Raw genomic sequence first — 12,292 nt, 5'->3', positions numbered from 1 at the left:
GACTTTAAACTTCTGTAAAGGTACATAAAGCAATATTTGCTAAATCGATACCTTCTTGCTGTTATTGCTGTTGTAGCAGAGAATACATTCTCCATACATATACGAGGAGTGCTGCTGGAGTGGCAATCCCTGGCCAGATATATAATAAATCCGGGTCGTTACGGTAACGTAGAACCAACTGTCGACACTTTCTTGCTCTTATTTTTTGCTCTTTCAGATTTCTGAAAATCATGTAAATCGTGCATTTTTATCAGAATTGGCTGAGAATTTTTATTTAGAAATAACTCACTGAGGTGCTTTAAGCAAAATTATTTTCAATTTGTTGCACTATCAGTCCCTAAGCGATACAAAAGACCATGAGGTCGGAGTGAAAACCTCCAATAAATCTAAATCTGACACTCCCTAGAATAAGCAACAGCAGCATTTCAATGAAAATGAAGAATTCTAGCAATTTGAAACACCACGCTATGATTCAGCTCCTGGTACAAAAACGATATATGCCAAAACATAATTTTGAAAATATGTCATCAAGGGAGAACTGTAAAGAAGACGATGATGGAAATGATCAAAATAAATGCCAAAGAAATCGAATAATGATATTACTGCTAATGGCAGAAGAACAACAAATACTGAATTGGGGAGAGTTTACGTAAAGATTTGCAAAAAAAAAATTGTGTGCGTTGGGCACCGCGATTATTCATAACGTCGACAAACAGCAAGAACAAAGTGATAAAGATTTTTCTGTGTTTTGTCAGTGATCGTAGACGAGGTCTGGACTCGTCAGTATGATCCGTAAAAACCAATGCAATAATAAAAAGGGGAAAGAGAGAATACCAAAAAATAAACAATAACAAAAAACATAAAAAATTTTTTTTTTTAATGAAATTAAAGAAAAAAATTCAAAAAATCACTAAAATCCTACGTCGAATATTATGGATTCCATTTTCAGGAATAGCGGGGAAGTTTCTGAGTTTAGTTCTCACCTACAGAGACAACACTGCTGTATTAAGCACTTAAGTCAATCCGGCATACAGGATTCATAATCAGGATTTACGACTTAATTTGGAAACACCTCAGAAATTAAGTACAACTAATGCGGATGGAGAACCAGAATTAATTCCCATACTTTAAGCGGATTAGGTGAATTTTTGATGGCAACATTGCCAAAAAATAGCAGTTAATATCTGTTGTGAATTAAAAATACTGAAACTTTTAAAGAGAAGAAGAAAAAAGCCTGCAAACCATCATTGCGGTATAGATGAGATAACATTAACACCAACACGATCGAAATTAAATTAAACGTTTTAATATCTGAAATAGCAATTTAAGATTTTTTATAAATAATATTTTTTTATTATTTATTGTTTACATCTTTTACTGACAAAACTATCCAGTAAACAAATCAGCTGTTCACTAATACGCGTAACAATCGTCTGTCACACTACAATTTTAATCATAATTAACATCGTCTATGATTCGGATTATCGCCGCCGTCTATCTATGCTATTAAAACTTTCCCCTTTTTTTAGATTGAGAAAGGAAGTTACTCTTCAGACGACAGCGAGATAATTTACAAGAGAAATTTAAAATAAATACTCCTGATTGTACCTTCAATGAATAGATCATACCGCAAATAAAAAATCATTTGATATACTCATCTTGGATGAAGTGCAAAATTATTAATGTTTTTCGCTCGATGAAATTAATTTACAAGGCACAAAGTCAATAACTTTTTTACGAAATTAAAGTAACAAAATTTTAAGTGCTAGGAATCTTTGTTTTCACTTTCACGCACTCCATTGCATGCCTGTTTGTATGCTGCAGCTGCCTAGTTTACAAGGGTCAAATATGATTGACGTACGACGTCATTTGCAAAAAATATATATCTTCTGATTTTGTGATTAATTTTGCAATAAGCTAATAATTATTCCTATGCAAATATTTTCAAATGGTTTTCTGCTTATTTTCAGTTACTGCATCTTGAAATATCGACTATTGAGCTACAAGAATGAAATCATCCAAAGATACCTATGAAATGAGACTTTTTTTCAATTTCAAACGTTTATTAACAAAAAATGGTTACAAATTTAATCTTCAAAATAATAGCCATCGCTAGCGACACGTTTTTCATATCTCTCAGGCAATTTGTGGATGCCACGCCAAAAAAATTTACCGTCTTTGGCCGCTCGTACCAAATCATACCATGCTGATCTCAGAAAACACACAGCATTGCCTTGCGGCCGAAGCGATTTGGTTTGGCCGTTGTTTTGGCTTGTGACCGGGCGGACCATACGATCGTTTACGCTTGGGATTGGAGAAATACACCCATTTTTCATCACCCGTAACGATTCGGTGCCAAAAAGACTTCCTTTCGAACTGGGAGAGCAGCATTTCACAAGTGGTTTTTCGGTTTCTTGCTGCCTTTCAGTCAGTTCATGCGGCACCCATCTTCCGACCTTTAATGTTATGCCCATGTCTTTCAAACGTTTGGGAATGGTTTTTTGGGTCACTCCCAACTACTCTGCCATCATTTCTTGCATTTGACTATCATCTTCATCCAACAATGCTTGCAATTTGGCGTCCACAAAGTTTTTCGGTGGCCGCCATGGTCCTCGTCCTCCACCTTGGAATTTTTCAAACCACCTGAAGCACTGTGCTCTACTTAGAGCATGCGCACTATAAGCTTCTATAAGCATTTGATGAGCTTGGGAAGCGTTTTTCTTCAGTTGATAACAGAAAATCAACGATGTCCGCAAATCGTAGTTTGAAGGCACGAAATTCGACATTTTTAAGAGCTACAAAAATGCATTGTTGTATGAAACGTAACAAGCAATGAACTGAATACTGTTGACAGATGACAGACGAAAAAAACAAGACATATGGGAAGGTTTAAAAATATTCCTAGCGACATCTATGGACTAATAGCTGAAAATCTCATTTCATAGGTATCTACCTATGGTCTTATTGTCACTGAATAGCGCATTGAATCCTCTCTTTTTCTGCCTAGCTTTGAAAAACTCAAAGCTTTTAATACCTGTCCTGATTCGATCAGTAACATCAAGAATCAAGAAATTTATTTCAACTCGAAATTAACTTCCATCATTCGCTTAAGGGAGCTTTTCCGGATTCATTTGCCATGATTGTATATATTTGTTAGGTGTTATTCTCCAAATTTCACGGATCCACATGTGTAACATTAAAATATTATATACCGTGATTGTTCGTTCAAAATTTTAATATTTCACTTTTGTCTGGTAATCGAGTCATACATTTCACATAATTCGCTTTAAAATGGTTCAGAAGAAAAAGGGTTTTTCAAAAGTGACACCAAAATGTCAGTAAAGAATAATTTTTAGGCGGTACATTTTTTTATGTCAAATGATTCGCTATTTTCAAACTTGTTTTGAAGTATTGAGATTTGCACTTTCAAAACATAAAATTTTATAAGAATCAACAAATTTCCAATAGCAGTAAAATTTTCTCAGAGTGGGCTTATCAGCCTTTTGTTTAATTATACAATTTTTTTTTTTAACATGCAATTTTTGTAGCTTCAAATTGAAATATAAGCAAACACCAAACTAAAAATGTTGTGCAATTTGGAGTATACAAAGCACTGAATTTATTGTGAAGGGTAAAGGCGTGGCAACACTGCACAACTAGACAAGTGTGGCCCCACACACTCTCTGATGGGCGCAGTATTGTTTCTATCGTTCCTGGGAAGTATGTATTACCAGAGCTGCGGAGTGAGCTCGTTTGGGTTTTGTTTTTTTTATTGAGCTCTATAGCTATTAATTCACTATTAGCTCACATCCATGTGTTGTGGCTGGTGACCTTTTATTAATTTATTGAGTTTGATAGCTTGGGGTGCTCTTGGAAAGAAGCTTAGTTATAGAGGTAAAGCGTAGAGCAAAGCATTATTTTATAAGCAATTAAACGTCTGCTGCTATTTTTTTTTTAATTTTTTGCCTTAATTTTAATAAGATGAGGGAAGAACTTGAGAAAGTGGAAAATAAATTGAGTTAAAGGCTTTTACAAATATCTCGAACAGAATGTGATGGACAATTTTTAACCACAAAAACAATGAAGGACTGCGCTATTATTTTTAAACTAGAAATATTTTTCTTGCCAATAAAAGAAAACAGCCCATTATGAAATTAGTAGAAATCGAAATATCCACTGGCCGTTAACGTATAGCGTGTAAACTATCATATAACTCTTAGTGTTACCAACTCATTATCAAATTCTCGGGTGCATAAACGACTTTGCATACACGCAGAAACTCGGCATAACCCATCAAGGTTTTATGTGGCGATTTTTTCATTTTATCATAACAAAGCTAAAAAAGAAGCCATTGCAAATTAAAAACGAAATGATAATCAACTGAAACCTAAAAACTTGCCATAAAATAAAAAAAGAATACGAAGCAAAAACACTTAAGTCTTGTACACTTCACCCACATTTTACGGGAAAATCGAGCAAAGCACAGCATTTCAACAGCGCCACGTTGCATACGAAAATGTAGTTAGATGGATATAATTATGTTGCAAAAACCTGCGGCGACCTACTCAGCCAGCAGCAACGTTGCCCGGGAAGCCAAAACACTACACTTTAGCATAAGTGTGTTGAGAAAAGCTGGCAAAATAAATTATATGTATATTTATATGAAAAGACAAGTTGCAAATATTTAAATGTAAATTTAATCTACAGCAAATGCAACAAATTCAATTTCTACACGTGCAAATGCATAGACCAAAGGCCACAAGAAATGGCAGTTGCTGGCTGACTGAAGAAGTTGAAACATATTGCACCACATGTGAGTGTAAATATCTAAATGGCTTTGCATGTATGGATGTGTATATTAGGAATGATAGTTTTAGCGGAAAATGTTGATTTCGGGATTTTCGAACATTTTTGAACTAGTCCCGAAATAACGGGACATTAATACATAGATATGCCTGGAATATGTTTCAACTTCTTCAGACAGGCAGCAACTGCCGTCTCTTCTGTTAGTTCCGATATTTCGGGATATTTTTAAACTTTTTCCGATATTTCGGGGCTCAGTTTTGGAGTAAACTTGGGACTTAACTTTAAACTTAAATTTAAAATTGACGATAACCTGGTTTTAAAATTGCATTTTCCCCAATACAAAAATATCTTGAATTAACAAATTTTTTACATTGTATTTAACAAATCATGTGATACAGAAACTAATAAGAATCCTAATGCAAGATATTTTTGAAAATAATAATCAATAATAATATAAAATACAGTACCAAAAATATAAAAAACAAAATTCGCGTTCTATATCTGGTATAAATAACTACTTTACAAATACATGTCGTTTAGGGCAGCTCCATTCCTGCGCTGCCAAGATATCTTCATTTATACCAATTGCTTCAATTAACGTAATTAACGTTATTTGCCACTCGCTAGCGCTTGGCGAAAAGAAAAGACCAGCTGTTGCATACAAAACTTAAAACTTAACTTAACAAAAAAACTGATAAAAAATATATTTCGCCCTCAACTCTAAACCATTACAAAGTCTTTTATTTTTTTAATTTTTGGTTTGCGGTGAAATTGGATTTTTCCCTCAGGCCCGAGACTACTTCCGCATTGTTTCGACGTAGAGGTTCCAGGCGGCGTCTTAAGGGGTCCCGGTGGTCGAGCGCTCAAAAATTTAGGGTATTTTTAGGATTTTTTTTACAATAAAAAAATTAAAAACGATATTTAAATTTTTCAGACTTTTTATTTAACTTCTTTTACACACCAAATACAATTTTTTTTTTTAATTTTAATAATTTAAAAAATGTTGACCCTCCCGAAAAGTTGGACCTGGACGGTGTTGTCCATTTTGTCTCTTCTATTTATTTGAAATAAAAAAACCAAATAAATTATTAATCACTATGACTGTGCTGTACCCCGTACACATTGACAAAATGACGTGGTTTTGAATTTGACACTACAAAAATCTAGTTTTTTTTTATTCTTAATCAAAAAAATACGATTTACTATAATTGAAAGAATAATATGATTCTAGTACGGGCAATAGCCATTGATGTTGTGAACAACATATTAAAATTTCAGGCGATTCGGTTGAATATTTTTTTTTTTTTTTTTGACAACACCAGACCGAAAAAAGTCGTCCCGAGATAAATGAGTTTAAAGTTTGAGGTACGGAGCACACGCACCGCTCTCTACCTTGTTAATGGGCTGTAAAAGCTATAATATTTGGAAATTCCGCATGAAAATTTCACAGTATATTCTTAAGCTGCTATACTTTCGAAATGTCGAAAAAACACAAAATCGATTTTTTGAAATTTCTAGATCACCGGGTCCGCTTAAGACGGACACATTCACTTATTTACCCTGCGTCCAGGATTGCCTCTTTTGAAGATTTTATGCTAAATGCTCTTCAGCCTAAGTTTCCATTTCGCGCATTTTTTTCCGATAAAATTCTCAACCAAATTTTCAACGGCATTCCATTTTTCTTCACATATCATCATTCTCTCCAATAGTGAGCTGCAGAGCTGTTCTCTCGGTGTTTCACTCTCGCATTTGAAGAAGGTGTGTTCCGCATCGTCGTATTCAGTAAATCCATAAATGCAATTTGGGGGTTTCGCCTTTCCCATTCGCCGTAAATACTTGCTGTGAGCTAATGTTAACTTCACCATGCTTTCTTTCTGTTCACTTCTTCAAATCGGGTATTAGAGTTCAATCTTGTTTGTCAAAGTATGAGCGTTCTAATGTCGAAGAAGCATGATAGTAGAATTCCTAAGATTTTTGCCTCCTCTCCCCGTTAACGCCAGTGAGCTAATACAGTATATCCCATCGATTCACTTTTCTGACTGTTTTTTTGACAATTTTAACCATCAATCACTCACCGTATTCACCTGATATGGCTCTCTGTGACTTCTACCTATTCGGAAAATTGCATTTCGCCATGAAAGGAAAACGTTTTGCGTCCGCAGAGGCCATCCAAAAGGTTTGTTCCGACATCCTGAAAGAGATTCTAGTCAATGACCTGAAACACTCCCCGAAACATTTTCGAAAAGTTTTTATTTCACGCAAAACAGTGTACCGAGGTCAGAGGGGACTATTTTGAATAAATAAACTCGAAGTTATCAGAGCAAAGCTCCTGTCCTTTTTATTTTAGCTCAGTATTTTTTATTTTGGACTTCACCTTGTAAATATACATACATAATGGGTTCGTTCGAATAGAGAAAACGTCTGTCATAGGCATCCGACGCTGTTTAATTATTTCGATAATTCTCACGCAAAGAAAATTTGTGTTTTTTTTTAATATTTCAATTTTTTTCGGGCATTAATGTAGCGCTACATCCCACTAATGGAGATTCATATCTGTAGGACATAAAGGTTTAATGAGTTAATTAAATAAGTGCCATTGAAATGCATAAGATTTTATTGTGATAAAATTCTGTAATAAAAAAGTGTTTACTTCCTTCAGTTCGATATTAAAAAAAATTCAAGATCCCGAAGTTAATACAAATAAGTCCCGAGATCTCGATTCCGATATTAGCATCCCTAGTGTGTTTGTATTTATATGAGAATTTGTGGCAAGTTTCTCGTGCATGTATGTATATATTTGTGATATGTAGCCTATCCGCAGGCGTTTCTTGGCATATGTGTAAACATTATCTGTTTGTATGCCTGTGTGTGTACAAAACATTCCACAAGAAACAAGAAAAACTTGTATGTACGAGTATATGAGTTGCGTAGAAAGTAAAATTCCATTGAAATATAGGTTAGTTTGAAGTAAATAGATGCTGACTAGTTAGTGTTGTTCCGATACGAGTAACTACGGATGAATGCTCGATCGTCATCATCATCATCTGTTGGCACTACCGCTCTTTGTGAGCTTTGGGCTTCATATAACTTGATTGCTTGAGACTTTTTTCAATTCCTTATCCCACGTTTATTGATGTCATCCTCTGAACGCTCTGGTTTCTACAATTTTCTTCTGCGCCCTCGTACCGTCCATTCTTGTTTATGACCCAGCCATCTTAACCCGTGCGCTTTGATGAAACATATAACACTTTCGCCATTTATAATCTGATCTACCTCGTCGTTCCATCTTATACGTCACTCACCGTGCTCTTTGATTACTCCAAAAAATTTTCTGAGTATTTTTCGTTCGAAGGCTTGCAATTTTGTTTTATCTTGGATTCTAGCATCGATGGTCTTTTAGTTTTTCTCTTGTTTATATCTCGTTTGAAGCTTAAGTGGGTCAAAGACTCCACGATTTCAAAAGAAAAATAGCCAATTTTTAGTTTGTCTGATATTGGCTTGTTTAGCAGATACTCTGTTAAAATGCCGATTACTTTTTTACTCGAGTCCTTCATACAAGAATTTGTAAACTGGAGCTGGAAAAAAGAACCACGCAAAGTGGAGTACCATAAACCTTTGCTATAGCTAAAATTGGAGACCTAGATTCAAAGATATGCACTTCCGGCAACCAGTTTATTATTCAAACCAGTCTAAAAATTAGAGAGCTTGTGGCACCACTGTGATTTCGTCATACTATGGGCAATAAGTAAGGAGAATTTGGTTGTAAAATGAAAAATCTTTATTTATTCTTGTAAATCAATTTCATCCCCTTCAAAATAATCCCCTCTCGATGAAATACACTTATGCCAACGATTTTTCCAATCCCCGAAACATGCCAAATAGTCCATTTCCGGTATAGCCATCAGCACCTTCTTCGATTCAGCTTTTATCTCCTCAATTCACTCGAAACGCGTTCCCCGGAGTAGTCTCTTGAGTTTTGGGAATAGTCAGAAGGCACACGGAGCCAAATCAGGCGAATACGGTGGTTGCGGAACGATATGCGTGGAATTTTTGGCGAAATGGTCACGAAGAACGAGTGCAGTGTGAGACGGTGCATTATCGTGATGCAAAAACCAAGAGTTGTTGGCCCATAATTCTGGTCTTTTTAGACGAATTGCTTCACGTAAACGACGCATAATGCTCAAATAATATTCCTTATTAACAGTTTGGCCAGGTGGAAGGAATTCATAGTGCACCACACCACGAAAATCGAAAAAAACTGTCATCATTACCTTTATTTTTGAATGACTTTGACGTGCTCTTTTCGGTCTGGCCTTGCCTTTAGCACGATATTCGCTTGATTGGTCGATTATTTCAGGGATGTATGCATAAATCCAAGTCTAATGATGCATTTGAGCTTGTCCTGATAGTCTGAAAGCATTGTTTCACACACATCAACGCGACGACTTTTTTCCAAGAAATTGAGAATTTTCGGTACCAAACGAGATTTGACTTTTCGTAGGCCCAAATGGTCTTTCAAAATGGTTTTCACAGATCCTTCTGATATTCCGATCATATCAGTAAGGTCTTTAACAGTCAACCGACGATTTTTGAGCACTAACTCCTTCACTTTATTGACGTGTTGGTCATCTGTTGACGTCGATGGTCGTCCGGAGCGCTCCAAGTCATCAACACGTTCTCGACCCTCTTTGAAGTCTTTGTACCACTTACAAACATTTTTCTGCGACATGCTTGAATCACCAAATGCCATCTGCAACATGCTAAACGTTTCCGCAACCCAAATTTCATTCCGCAAACAAAATTTGATGGCACTTCTCTGCTCAATCAAATCAAACATTGTAAAAATCGAAAAATGTACTCTTGGTCGTTTGGTAAACATAAGCGTAAATATATTACTGATAATTACATTCACGTGAAAGTTGGCCCAGATGTTAGCAACAGTGCTGCCAACTTATGAAAAAAATAAGTAGAGCGAAATTTTAATCCCGCGAAGTTTGACAAATAAATTCACCTTACTTTTTGCCCACACTATTTCACACTCGAATACTGCCAGCAACCTATCTGCGCTATGTGTTTGAATTCAGCTATCAAAGGCAAATAGTTTAGATACAAATTAACGTGTTGAGCATGCGCCGGTTTGACATATATTACAATCTGTGAATATATTACAATGTGTGACAAAAACCTTGAAGTGGGACAAATCAGATACCATTTTTAACACGCGATTTTCCTTTTCTTTTTTTTATTAACCTGTGCTAACTCCACTTGTTGATATTCCAAGATATACTAGGTTGTTCAATAAGCTTTGCAGTTCGATTCGAAAGACACAATTTTATGGTTTAAAATACACTTTATACTTTAGACCAATACTTCAGTCAAAATATTGCTTTTATAGCCAATGAGATTCCTAGGGATTCTACTAAATCTCTTTAAGGGGGTATTCTGGTCTAGACGTCTTAATTTTGGATATTTTTAAAACTGTGATAAAAAAAATGAAAAATAGTAAAAACCAATTTTTTTATGGTTTTTATTAATATTGGAAAAGTGTAAAAAAAATTAATAAAAAAACAAAAAAATTTTGGAATTGCACGCCGGCGGAGTGGGGACTACATAAAAAACGATGATCCATGGTTGACATGATTCCAACCCTTGTAGTGATGTAAAACAAACAAATTAAAAAAATGTAAAAAATTCTGCATTAGTTAGGATGTCGCTATCGGATTACGCCAAATCAAAGAAAAAAATTCACAAAATAGTGTCAACTTGAAAAAAAAAACAAAATTGTTCACCCTCTTTTTTTACCTTTTTAAATTTTTTAAAAATACTTCAAATGTAAATTTTTCAAAATCCGAGGCAGGCGCGATAGACAGATGTATAATAAAGAATTCTTATCAAACTTCAAGGCGATCGGGCAAGTAGAACTTCAGATATCATGACGACCATCTCAAAAAAAGTAGTTTTGAAAAAATCGTGTTTGAAGTTTGAGCAACAATTCCAATAGAATAACTTAGATCATAATATTTACAATTCACTCTGGATTAATCGGCGATATATTTCCAGGTATATATTGTAGAAGTATAAAGCATAAAAATAATAAAGTATATACATATGTATAGAATAAATAAAGGTTGTGTGGGATACAAAAGATTTTTTGGAAAGAATTAGTCCTCAGGTCAACTGGTAACATTTGCCGTTCATTCTGCGATTTGCTCCACCGGCTTAAACGGCACGCCACAAATTTTGTTATATCTCCGAAAATAATTCGAATTTTGAAAAATCCGTTGAAGGGCGCATTTTTGAAGGTCTCAACTTTGAAAATATACAAAAAAAAACGATTTTTTCAAATTTCTAGACCAAAATATCCCTTAAGTCACTCGACGATTTTCCAGTACGTTTTTCTGGTGTTTTTGTGGATCGTCTTCAATGCTTGTACGAACACGTTTAAATTCAGTAATCCATTTTTCTACTGTACTAATTGATGGCAAACGGCCTTAAACAGGTTGGCCTTAGTGAAAGATTCTTTCGTTATTTTCGATGCTTGAATAATTTTTATAATATAGATAATTCTTATAATACAGATAGATAAAAACCTAAACAAAGTGTAAAAGATTACTTCTCCATGTTTTCCATAGCCTGCATCCAAAGGCCTATCAAAATAAAATAGCAATGACAGCAGAAGGTTAAAAAACTACAAGAAAATCGTCTCACTTCTCCGAGGCGAGAACTATTTTTCAGTGTACAGTCTTTACAATCAGACAGAAGCAAAGTGAACTATCCCCTGCTATTACTTTGCTCACATCAGGGCTTTAAACACAAAGTTAGACATAAATTTCATGGTTTTTTAAACTATTTGATAAAAGTCGCCTTTTAGGGATTTTGAGGATTGTGGTTAATTTTTACTACCCAACACAAACACATCTAAGTACCATAAGAATAAGAAGTTAATTTTCTACAAGTTTCACAATGTTTTTTATTCCGTAAAACAAAGCAAAAATTTATTAATTATTTCTAACGATTTTTCCGGCACCTTTGCGGCAATGTATCCCTGGTAGATGAAAGGTTAAAAAATCACATCTCAGATTCAATACATGATTTATGGAAGTACTGTTTTATGGAAGGACTACAAATTATTATTTATCACAAATTGCCTTATATGTTTTGTGAATCTTTTTTTTTTTTTAATTTGGGTAACTATTAGGGCACACTCCTTTTGATTTTATTATTTTATTTATGTTATTCTAAATTTGATTAAAATGGTAATTTGGCATGCCAATTTTTAGCGCAATTGAGCCAACCGTCTACGAGATATTGAACTTGTTATGCCTTTTCGTGTATGGAGGTGTTTGGCCGATCTCCTCCTCCTATTTGTGATGTGCGTCTTGATATTATTCCATAAATGGAGGAACTTACAGTTTTAAGCCGGCTTCAAGCGGCAAATGGTTTTTATGAATATTTTTTTTTCATGGCATATTTGATATTATATGAT

The sequence above is a fragment of the Anastrepha ludens genome, chromosome 2 (genome assembly GCF_028408465.1).
Source record: "Anastrepha ludens isolate Willacy chromosome 2, idAnaLude1.1, whole genome shotgun sequence".
In the NCBI taxonomy this organism is placed as follows: domain Eukaryota; kingdom Metazoa; phylum Arthropoda; class Insecta; order Diptera; family Tephritidae; genus Anastrepha; species Anastrepha ludens.
This window is presented reverse-complemented; position numbering follows the sequence as displayed.